This window comes from Ascaphus truei, chromosome 2 (genome assembly GCF_040206685.1).
Source record: "Ascaphus truei isolate aAscTru1 chromosome 2, aAscTru1.hap1, whole genome shotgun sequence".
In the NCBI taxonomy this organism is placed as follows: domain Eukaryota; kingdom Metazoa; phylum Chordata; class Amphibia; order Anura; family Ascaphidae; genus Ascaphus; species Ascaphus truei.
Window position 1 is genome coordinate 441,114,675 of NC_134484.1, and position 11,545 is coordinate 441,126,219.

Consider the following 11,545-nt stretch of genomic DNA (forward strand, 5'->3'; position numbering starts at 1 on the left):
CACACACACACACACACACACTGACACACACACACACACACACACTGACACACACACACACACACTGACACAAACAAACACACACACACACTGACTGACGCACGCGCGCACACCCCCACACCCACGCGCGCACACACACAGACTGACGCGCGCGCGCACACACACACAATGAATGGTACACACAAACACATACACTGACACACACACACACTGACACTGACACACACACACACACACACACACACTGACACACACACACACTGACACACACACACTGACTGATACACACTGACTGACACACACACACACACTGACTGACACACACACACTTACTGACGCGCGCGCGCGCACACCCCCACACCCACACACTGACTGAATGACTGACTGACTGCCGCACGCACACACTGACTGACTGAGGCACACACACACGCACACACTGACTGTGTGTGTGTGTGCGTCAGTCAGTCTGTGTGTGTGTTTGTGTTTCTGCGTCAGACTCACTGACGCGCGCGCACACACACTGACTGACTGACGCACACACAATGACTGACGCACACACACTGCATGAAGCTGTAAAGGAGGGAGGGGGGGAACTGGATTGATGTGAATGGGGGACAAACAGAGAGAGGGGGAGGGGTGAGGAGAGAGAGAGGAGCGGGAACATTACATCCCGGGCAACGCCGGGTCTCTCAGCTAGTATAAAATAAACGTAAAGAGAGGGTGCATACCATTCAATGATGGATACAAAAAAAGGAACAACAGGACAGTCACTCTTATACTCCCAGAAAGTGAATATATATATCATTTACGTGAATCACTATCCGTATTTGAAGTGTGTGTGTATATAAATATATATATACATACAAATGAGCATACAGTAATATTTCCATTTGCTATTTGCCTTGCTATGGAGGGTTTTTGTCACTTTTTTACTCACATAACTTCACATATACATACATATATAATATATATAATATATATATATAATATATATATATATATATATATATATATATATATATATGCAGTGGAAGTGTATTGTGTGTATTTACCTACACACTCACTCCACATTTCAGTAACATACATATACATCTAAATAATATTCACATATACACGTTTGCTATAAATGGAATTATTACAATTTTACATTATATACACGTGCAATGAATGGAATAAACACTGTAATAAGTTTGAAATCGCCTATCCGAGCTGCTATGCATGGCTGATCCCTTTTCTCCAGCTTCCTTGAATGTACTACTGTATGAGGAAGATCATGTGACCAGATGCTAGTGCACGTTTAGAGAGAGGGAGGGCAGTGCTGACAAAGGGGTGTGCCTGGGTTTGTGACAGGCCATGAAGGGGCAGTGCCTTAGCAAATGCTTGTTAAAATAGAATACAAGAAAATTGGTCTTTCAAAGTTGTTTTTTTAAAAACCGAAAATGCTAAAAGTATTTTTTCTTACTACAGAACTGATTTATTAAAAAAAACACACATGCAGGATATAGACTGAACTGCAGCTTTAATTCTTCAAAAATGTTTTAAAGAAAACGCACAACATTGGTGGGTCATTGTTTAAGATAGCATGAGGGGTATGGACTATTACTGTTGTTTAATCTGCAAACCTATACTATTACTGCTTAATATAATAAGTTTGCTTTATATATAATTACTACCTTGCTTTGTTTTAACATAGGTTTAACACAGGTCTTTAAAGTGTGGTTCAAATATTTTGATTGAATCAGTCTATTCTGAAATTAGACATATTAGGACTAATATTTGTCAGTGGCATTCTGAAAACGGGATGACGTGGTTATAGTCTGCTTAGACCAGTGTTTCTCAGCCTTCTCCTCGTGGAACCCCAGCCAAACCAGATTGTATGAGTATCCAGTGAATTATCAAGCATATATTTATGTACATACCATACTGTATATGTGGGATTGGATGGCTAGCCTTAAAACATGGCTTGTCTGGGAGTGTCTTCAGCAGAGGGTTAAAAAAACAATGATTGAGACACTAATTGTAATCTATAAAGAACTCAAAAACAATAATCAACAGCACATTGTTAAATACATTTGTTTAGTCACTAATGCGGTTTTATCTATATGCGCAAATATATCCATCAATATATCGAGCTATTTTGCTCCATTCACATGCGTGAGTGATACAGTATGGGGAGTGACAACAGGAGGAATTATGGAGAAGTTATAGGATACAGTACAATTATTATTTACAATAAGGTTATCACTTTCTTAACCCACATCGTTCTCACTTTTCTATTTACCCATTAAATCTGACAGATTCAAGGCAGCTGATAAAGTGTGCTGAATGTACTACACAGTAAGTACATTTTTGGGGAACTAAATATGCAACAATCTTCTTGCAACTTTAAAATATTTATGAAAATGTATTAGCCTTTCTTGTCACATTGTTTTTGATATATTTACTTTATTTATTTGAACTTTATTTTATTAGAATCTGAATCATATTTCGGTAGGTGTGCAGCATATTTAATATTACTTTCACCAGTAGAATCATTTTACAAATCATAGAAGGCCAGAAGCTCCTGTTGACACAGCAATAATTCATTTGATGAGTTTATGACCTAAATTACAGGTGAGAAAATTGTACTTTGTCTAAATTTATAAAGTTGCAGCCCTTTTTAACTATGCAATTCAGAATTGATATGTTCCTAGAAATTACATTGATGTGTAATCTTACCTTTTTCCACTTTAAGTCAGGTGGAACTTATGACAAATGCCACAGGAGTTGCAGTTGGAAATTGAGTTTGAGATGTACAGTAAGAGCGCTTACTTTTATCGGTGCCATGATTGTGCCAATTGTGACCCGGGATGATTAATGCTGGGGAGGGTCTACTGGAAGGAATAGACCCCCCACAATGCCATTATGGCTGCTACCTCCCCAAGAGCCGCGTTTTTGTTGCATTTTGGTCGTGGCGCTAAAAACAGTAAGAGCTGCTACATCTGTAGTAGAAGAATGTTTGAATTCACTTGAAATTGATCACAGGGAGCGGGGCTGGGATACAAGGAGTGGGGCTGGGACACAGGGAGCGGGGCTGGGACACAGGGAGCGGGGCTGGGACACAGGGAGCGGGGCTGGGACACAGGGAGCGGGGCTGGGACACAGGGAGCGGGGCTGGGACACACGGAGCGGGGCTGGGACACAGGGAGCGGGGCTGGGACACAGGGAGCGGGGCTGGGACACAGGGAGCGGGGCTGGGACACAGGGAGTGGGGCTGGGACACACAGAGCGGGGCTGGGACACAGGGAGCGGGGCTGGGACACAGGGAGCGAGGCTGGGACACAGGGAGCGGGGCTGGGACACAGGGAGCGGGGCTGGGACACACGGAGCGGGGCTGGGACACACGGAGCGGGGCTGGGACACAGGGAGCGGGGCTGGGACACAGGGAGCGGGGCTGGGACACAGGGAGCGGGGCTGGGACACAGGGAGCGGGGCTGGGACACAGGGAGCGGGGCTGGGACACAGGGAGCGGGGCTGGGACACAGGGAGCGGGGCTGGGACACAGGGAGCGGGGCTGGGACACAGGGAGCGGGGCTGGGACACAGGGAGCGAGGCTGGGACAAAGGGAGCGGGGCTGGGACACAGGGAGCGAGGCTGGGACACAGGGAGCGGGGCTGGGACACAGGGAGCGGGGCTGGGACACAGGGAGCGGGGCTGGGACACAGGGAGCGGGGCTGGGACACAGGGAGCGGGGCTGGGACACAGGGAGCGGGGCTGGGACACAGGGAGCGGGGCTGGGACACAGGGAGCGGGGCTGGGACACAGGGAGCGGGGCTGGGACACAGGGAGCGGGACTGGGACACAGGGAGTGAGGCTGGGACACAGGGAGCGGGGCTGGGACACAGGGAGCGGGGCTGGGACACAGGGAGCGGGCTGGGACACGCGGGGCTGGGACACAGGGAGCGGGGCTAGGACACAGGGAGCAGGGCTGGGACACGCAGTGCTGGGACACAGGGAGCGGGGCTGGGACACAGGGAGCAGGGCTGGGACACAGTGAGCGGGGCTAGGACACAGGGAGCGGGGCTGGGACACAGGGAGCGGGGCTGGGACACAGGGAGCGGGGCTGGGACACAGGGAGCAGGGCTAGGACACAGGGAGCGGGGCTGGGATACAGGGAGCGGGGCTTGGACACAGGGAGCGGGGCTGAGACACAGGGAGCGGGGCTGGGACACAGGGAGCGGGGCTGGGACACAGGGAGCGGGGCTGGGACACAGGGAGCGGGGCTGGGACACAGGGAGCGGGGCTGGGACACAGGGAGCGGGGCTGGGACACAGGGAGCGGGGCTGGGACACAGGGAGCGGGGCTGGGACACAGGGAGCGGGGCTGGGACACAGGGAGCGGGGCTGGGACACAGGGAGCGGGGCTGGGACACAGGGAGCGGGGCTGGGACACAGGGAGCGAGGCTGGGACACAGGGAGCGGGGCTGGGACACAGGGAGCGGGGCTGGGATACGCAGAGCGGGGCTGGGATACAGGGAGCGGGGCTGGGACACATGGAGCGGGGCTGGGATACAGGGATCGGGGCTGGGACACAGGGAGCGAGGCTGGGACACAGGGAGCGAGGCTGGGACACAGGGAGCGGGGCTGGGACACAGGGAGCGGGGCTGGGACAGGGGAGCGGGGCTGGGACACAGGTAGCGGGGCTCGGATACGCAGAGCGGGGCTGGGACACAGGGAGCGGGGCTGGGACACAGGGAGCGAGGCTGGGATACAGGGAGCAGGGCTGGGACACAGGGAGCGGGGCTGGGACACAGGGAGAGAGGCTGGGACACAGGTAGCAGGGCTGGGACACAGGGAGAGAGGCTGGGACACTGGTAGCGGGGCTGGGACACAGGGTGCGGGGCTGGGACACAGGGAGCAGGGCTGGGACAGAGGGAGAGAGGCTGGGACACAGGGAGCGGGGCTGGGACACAGGGAGCGGGGCTGGGACACAGGGAGCAGGCTGGGACATGCGGGGCTGGGACACAGGGAGCGGGGCTAGGACACAGGGAGCGGGGCTGGGACACGCAGGGCTGGGACACAGGGAGCGGGGCTGGGACACAGGGAGCGGGGCTGGGACACGCAGGGCTGGGACACAGGGAGCGGGGCTGGGACACAGGGAGCGGGGCTGGGACACAGGGAGCGGGGCTGGGACACAGGGAGTGGGGCTGGGACACAGGGAGTGGGGCTGGGACACAGGGAGCGGGGCTGAGACACAGGGAACGAGGCTGGGATACAGTGAGCGGGGCTGAGACACAGGGAGCGGGGCTGGGACACAGGGAGCGTGGCTGGGACACAGGGAGCGAGGCTGGGACACAGGGAGCGGGGCTGGGACACAGGGAGCGGGGCTGGGACACAGGGAGCGGGGCTGGGACACAGGGAACGAGGCTGGGATACAGGGAGCGGGACTGAGACACGTGGGGCTGGGACATAGGGAGCGGGGCTGGATACAGGGAGCGGGGCTGGGACACAGGGAGCGGGGCTGGGACACAGGGAGCGGGGCTGGGACACAGGGAGCGGGGCTGGGACACAGGGAGTGGGGCTGGGACACAGGGAGCGGGGCTGGGACACGGAGCGGGGCTAGGACACAGGGAGCGGGGCTGGGACACAGGGAGCGAGGCTGGGATACAGGGAGCGGGGCTGGGATACAGGGATCGGGGCTGGGACACAGGGAGCGGGGCTGGGACACAGGGAGCGGGGCTGGGACACAGGGAGCGGGGCTGGGACACAGGGAGCGAGGCTGGGACACAGGGAGCGGGGCTGGGACACCAGGATGGGCTGGGACACCAGGAGCGGGGCTGGGACACACGGAGCGGGGCTGAGACACCAGGAGCAGGTCTGGGACATGCAGGGCTGGGACACGCGGGGCTGGGGCACACGGAACGGGACTGGGACACACGGAGCAGGACTGGGACACACGGAGTGGGGCTGGGACACACGGAGCGGGGCTGGGACATAGGGGCAAGACCGGAATAGGACTTTGGCATGGGAGCAAGGCACAGCAACACAAAGGGACCAGTATAGACAGGTATCTGGCTGCAGGAATAGGAAGTTAATAAAGGCAGCCAGAGAGGATCAGATTTCAGAGTGAGAGGGAGAACAGAAGAGGATCCTAGTAAAGATAGGAGCAGCAGCTTTCCCTGTGGAAGTGTAAGGGAACTGCAGACCAGGCATATCAGGATGAACCTGACACCAACCAGGAGAGAGGCAATACTGGATTTTTGTAATATCAAACAATGTAGAAGTGATAAAAAATATTCATGTCTGGGAACATTTGGGTGAAAGTGATCATAACATGGTCTCATCTGCAAAAAATAACTAAAAACCTTATACGGGTTCAACAACTACTTTACATTTTAGAAAGGCAGATTTTAATAGACAGTAATAATCTAAAAGGAATTGATTGGGGTGACCTGCAGGAAAATTGGGATGACATGCAGGAAATAAAATGTGGAGCACAAAGGGGCAGTCTTTAAAACATTGTTAGATAAATACGCTTATCAGTGTATACCCTTGGGTAATAAATATTAAAGAAATAAGTGTAAACCAATGTGGCAAAATAAACAGGTAGCGAAGGAAAGAGAAAGGAAGAGGCAGGCATTTAGATTCTTAAAATCAGAAGGGATGGGGTCATCCTCTCAGAATTATAAGGAATGTAACAATAAGGGCAAAAGGGCAATCAGATCTGCAAAACAATGACATTGAAAAAAGGATTACAATATAAAGTAAGATCAACCCTAAAAAGTCATTCAAGTACCTTAACAACAAAAAGATGAGAAAAGAGAATATTGGACCATTTGGGTGGGAGATGGGCAGGCAAATTACTTGGCATACGGAAAAAGTAGAGGTATTATATAAATTATTTGCCTCTGTATTTACCAGGGAGGAGTCAATTGCAAAAATAGTGCAACAGGAGAAAACTACTATATTAATGAACAATTGGTTCAGTGCATAGGCGGCTTAATATAAGTAAATAAAGCACGTGACACAGATGGCATGCACCAAGAGTTCCTAAGGGGCTAAGTTGAGTAAAAGCCAAACCATTACATTTAATATACAAGGACTCCATCTCCACAGGCTCAGTACCACAAGATGGGCGTAAAGACGTGATGCCTATATTTATTTATTTATTTAAAAAGGGAGCTCCAGTAGATGACAACCAGGGAATTACAGCGCTTTGTTACCGTGGTTACCAATTTATTTTCATTTTAAATAGTTAATTTCTCTGAAATGATTCAAGCTAATTGCCTGAAAATGTAGTAAAAGTTGAAAAATAATACATTTAATGTTTTGTATCAGTGTCAGTGATGAGATGCACCGATGCACAGTTAAAATTTCATCAGAATGGGCCAGGACCTTTGGCCTGTGGAGAGAGAACACACAAAAAACACACACACACACACACACACACACACACACACACACACACACACACACACACACACACACACACACACACACACACACACACACACACACACACACACACACACACACACACACACAACCAAAGCATCTACGAAATCTAGTTGATGTCTTCGTTTCGCTCTCTCGTCCAACAAAAAAAAGCAAAAAAACAAACAACAAAAAAATCGGGCCGAAGGAAATATCCTTTAAAAAGTCAAAAATAAAACATGGATTTGTCTCTGTCTGCACGTGTGAAAATTCAGTAATGAATTAGAGAAAGGTTCACTTTTAGCGTACATAAATTAGAATCTCACAAGACTCACTTTTTTGCCTGAGGTACACACCAGGCATGACAAGACATGAAGATTCATTCTTGATGTTATCATCTCCTTTTAAATAAAAAAAGAACAAAGTGAAAGAGCACTATGTGTTGTTTTAATAGGAATCTATTAGTCAGACAATTTATTGAAATGTAAACCTTGGTTTAAAACTCTCACTTGGTCATTTTAAAATGATTGGCCTATTTTTGAATGGCAATAATAATAAACCAGTCACAAACGCTCCCCGCCCTCCTGCAAGATTGTTCAAACTTCTTATATCACTGCCACTATAAACAAGTGTTTAAATTCAAAATGGATTCTTTAATATACATGCAGATCTGTGGGGGTTAACTTCTGTTGCCAATCTCCAAATTGGTCAGAGATTCAAGCATGGCAAAATAGGTGCAAAGTGATTTAATAGAGTGACACTTAAGGGCACAGGATAAAATGTTAATTTCACATTAAAATGGCCTATATAGTGCACACAACCCATTTTTGTGTTTCTTTGTTCTCTTTTAGGTTTATCTGGAACAGTGAGGTTAGGGCAATGCTGACTTCCACCCCAAAAATGGTCACAAATAAATGTAAAAAACAAAACGATCACATAAGAAGTGATGTGTCTGTTACTGGTATATACTGTTATTATTGAATGTGATCCGCGTTAACTCATCCCCAATATTGTTGGATCTTTTATTTTTATTACCATGCAAGAAACCGACTGGTCCTTCCAAATCTTTCCTCATAGATCATGAACTGTTAAAATAAACTTTTATATTTTCATGGTCTACATTTAGTAAATGGTGCTTCAAGTCTGAACATTATTTAAGTAATAATCCCCTCAGAACAGGGCATTATTGGCCAGTAATGCCCTGTTCTGAGGGGATTATTACTATTATAGGCTAAATGTAGGCTTATTTCATAAATAATAGACACTTTTGTATAGTTAAATATTTTTTTTAATTAAAATAAAATGGTTAATACATGAAACCACCTCTATATACTCTTACACTGCAGCTATCTATATCCACACACTGCCGCCCGCTCTGTGTCTACACACACACACCAGCTCACACACAAACTACTGCTACACACACACACACACACACACACACACACACACACACACACACACACACACACACACACACACACACACACACACACAGCAGCTCTACACACACACACACACACACACACACACACACACACACACACACACACACACACACTCCTCTACCCTCACAACACAGCACATCTATACACACACAACACAGCACCTCTACACACACAACACAGCAGCTCTACACACACAACACAGCAGCTCTACACACACACACACACAACACAGCAGCTCTACACACACAACACAGCAGCTCTACACACACAACACACAACACAGCGGCTCTACACACACACACACACACAAACAACAAAGCAGCTCTACACACACAAACTCTGCTGCTACACACACATGCTTCACCCATAAACACTGCTGCTGACACTGACACACACACACACACACACACACACACACACACTGGAGCTCTATATACACACACACAGCTTTACACACACACAAACTGCTGCTACACATACAACAGCATAACACAACACACACACAATCAAAAATGCAGCCACTTACTAAAATTTGCACCCCCCCCCACCTCTACACACAACACAACACAGCACCTCTACACACACCCCACACTGCACCTCTACAACACACAACACACAACACAGCACCTCTACACACACAACATACACAAAAAACACTGCACCTCTATACACAGCACCTCTCCACACAACACAGCACCTCTACACACACACACACATGCTACACCCATAAACACTGCTGCTGACACACACACACACACACTGGAGCTATATACACACACACACAGCACCTCTACACAGATATACAACAGCACAGCACACACACACTGCTACTGACACACACACACACACAAACTGCAGCCACAAAGAAACTGCAGACAGCCACTTACCTCTTTGCTTTGCAGACTCTACCCCCCCCCCCCCCAAAATTCAACTGAATCTGCTCAGAAAATTTCAGTCAGCTCGGGAGGGGGAGGAGTCAACCCGTGGCAGATACGTCCTGACCAATCCCCTGCCCTGTCTCAGAGCTGTTACTTCAATCAGATGAATCCCCTGCCCTGTCTCAGCTGTTCTGAAAGCTGATTGGCTGGAAATAAAAACATTGAAAACTACATTGCAAGCTGCTTAAATTCCGGGCATTACTGATTGGATAATGCCCGGAATTTTACTTCTTTAGCCTATAATTTGGGACAGCACAGCTTAGAATATGAAGATGGCTCTTTATGTATATTCTCTCGTTGTACAACTGTGCATTATTTCCAAGTTGTGACTTGTGTTACCTTTTATCAGACCTATCAATGTGACAAAATGAAAGGGCAAAGTTCGGATTGTCCTGATTCTCGAATTGCTATCCCCCATACTACAATCACAGGCATTCCGTATTCCAATTACATTGATAAAAGAAAACAAAAACAATTATATATTCACTTCAATGGCCACCAGGTGTCTTTCAGCCCCAGAAGGTGTGTTATGGAATAGTACTGCTTAGTAATATGTTTTTGTTTTTTTTGTTGCACAAATGTAACACCTCTACCCCTTGCTAAAGAAGAGGTGCCACACCAAACAGTCTCAAAGTGTGTGTGTGTGTGTGAAGCTCAGGTTTTACCTTAAATCCCAGGGTGCTGGACATCCGTGCAGGGCTGGTATGGTGGGCAGAAACTGAAGGAAAAAAAAGACACCAGGAACTTTTCTTAAAACAGGTTTTCATGAGTTACAAAATGACACATACACTCAGGTTTCTTCAACCATGAGGTTTCTAGGTAGATCCGCTCTTTTTCAAGCATTTTTCTACTGCCTAAGGGCCTCATGCAGAGAGCAGCGCAAAAAGTGAAAGCGGCATTAATTGGCGGATTCTGCCTTCAGAAAGGCAGAAACCGGCAAGTTTAAAAAAAAGCGCCATTTTTTTTTTTTTCCCCTTCAAATTCGCCGCGCGCCTGGAGAGTTTAAATTCTCTCCAGTTTTTTTCTCTGCCGTATGCAGAGAGCCGCGATCGCCATCTAGTGGCTGTTCGCGGCAAAAAAATGGCGCGATTTTCAACATTTTCCCTCTCCACCAAGCAGCTGGCGCTCCGCGGCCGGTGGAGGGGAAAAAAAAAAAACGCGATTTTTTCCCCAGTAGTTTCAACAGCGCTAATAGCGCTGGTTGAAACTCTCCATATGCAGAAAGGCTTGTAAATGCAGTTTTCTGCCCTTTCTGCATATGGACATAAAAACTCTCCAAAAAAGGTAAAATTTTTCCCCCTCTCCAATTCTGCATAGCGCTGCTCTCTGCATGAGGCCCTAAGAGAGAGCTTGAAACTTCTTCCTGCAATTCCAAGCAGTCCCACCCAGGTCTCCTTCATAAGCCCTGCGGTGAGGGACCTACTCCCTATTGTGGCAGGATTCCTTTCTAGTGCTGTGTCTCCAGAGCCCATATACTGGTAGATTTGCCCTAACTCAGAAAACAAGAAATAATGCTTACCCTTTTACAGGGCTAGGAGAGACCCGGAGATCTCTACCATGTGGGAAGAAAAAGTGATCGGAGGACAGTTGTCCAGGCCCAAACATTTATAACCTTTGTCCCCACCCCTGTTGCTGGGCAGGACAAGATATGGTTTACTTAACTAAATCATCTCTGAAAGGGTTGACTTTTCCAGTACCTTCTAGAAGAACCGAATCTGGCCAATCACTGATTTAGGTGATTTTCAAC

At 48.5% G+C, this 11,545-nt stretch overlaps 1 long non-coding RNA gene across 1 annotated transcript in view; it reads right to left on the minus strand.

Moving 5' to 3' along the window:
* The window catches only part of LOC142488798 (uncharacterized), a 94,336-nt gene extending 84,560 nt beyond the window's left edge, over positions 1-9,776 (minus strand). The window contains exons 1-2 of the long non-coding RNA XR_012799668.1: positions 9,748-9,776; positions 7,748-7,813 (exon numbers count right to left, since the gene is read on the minus strand). This is a non-coding gene — a long non-coding RNA (uncharacterized LOC142488798). The remainder of the gene's footprint in view (positions 1-7,747; positions 7,814-9,747) is intronic.
* Between the last annotated feature and the right edge of the window lie 1,769 nt (positions 9,777-11,545).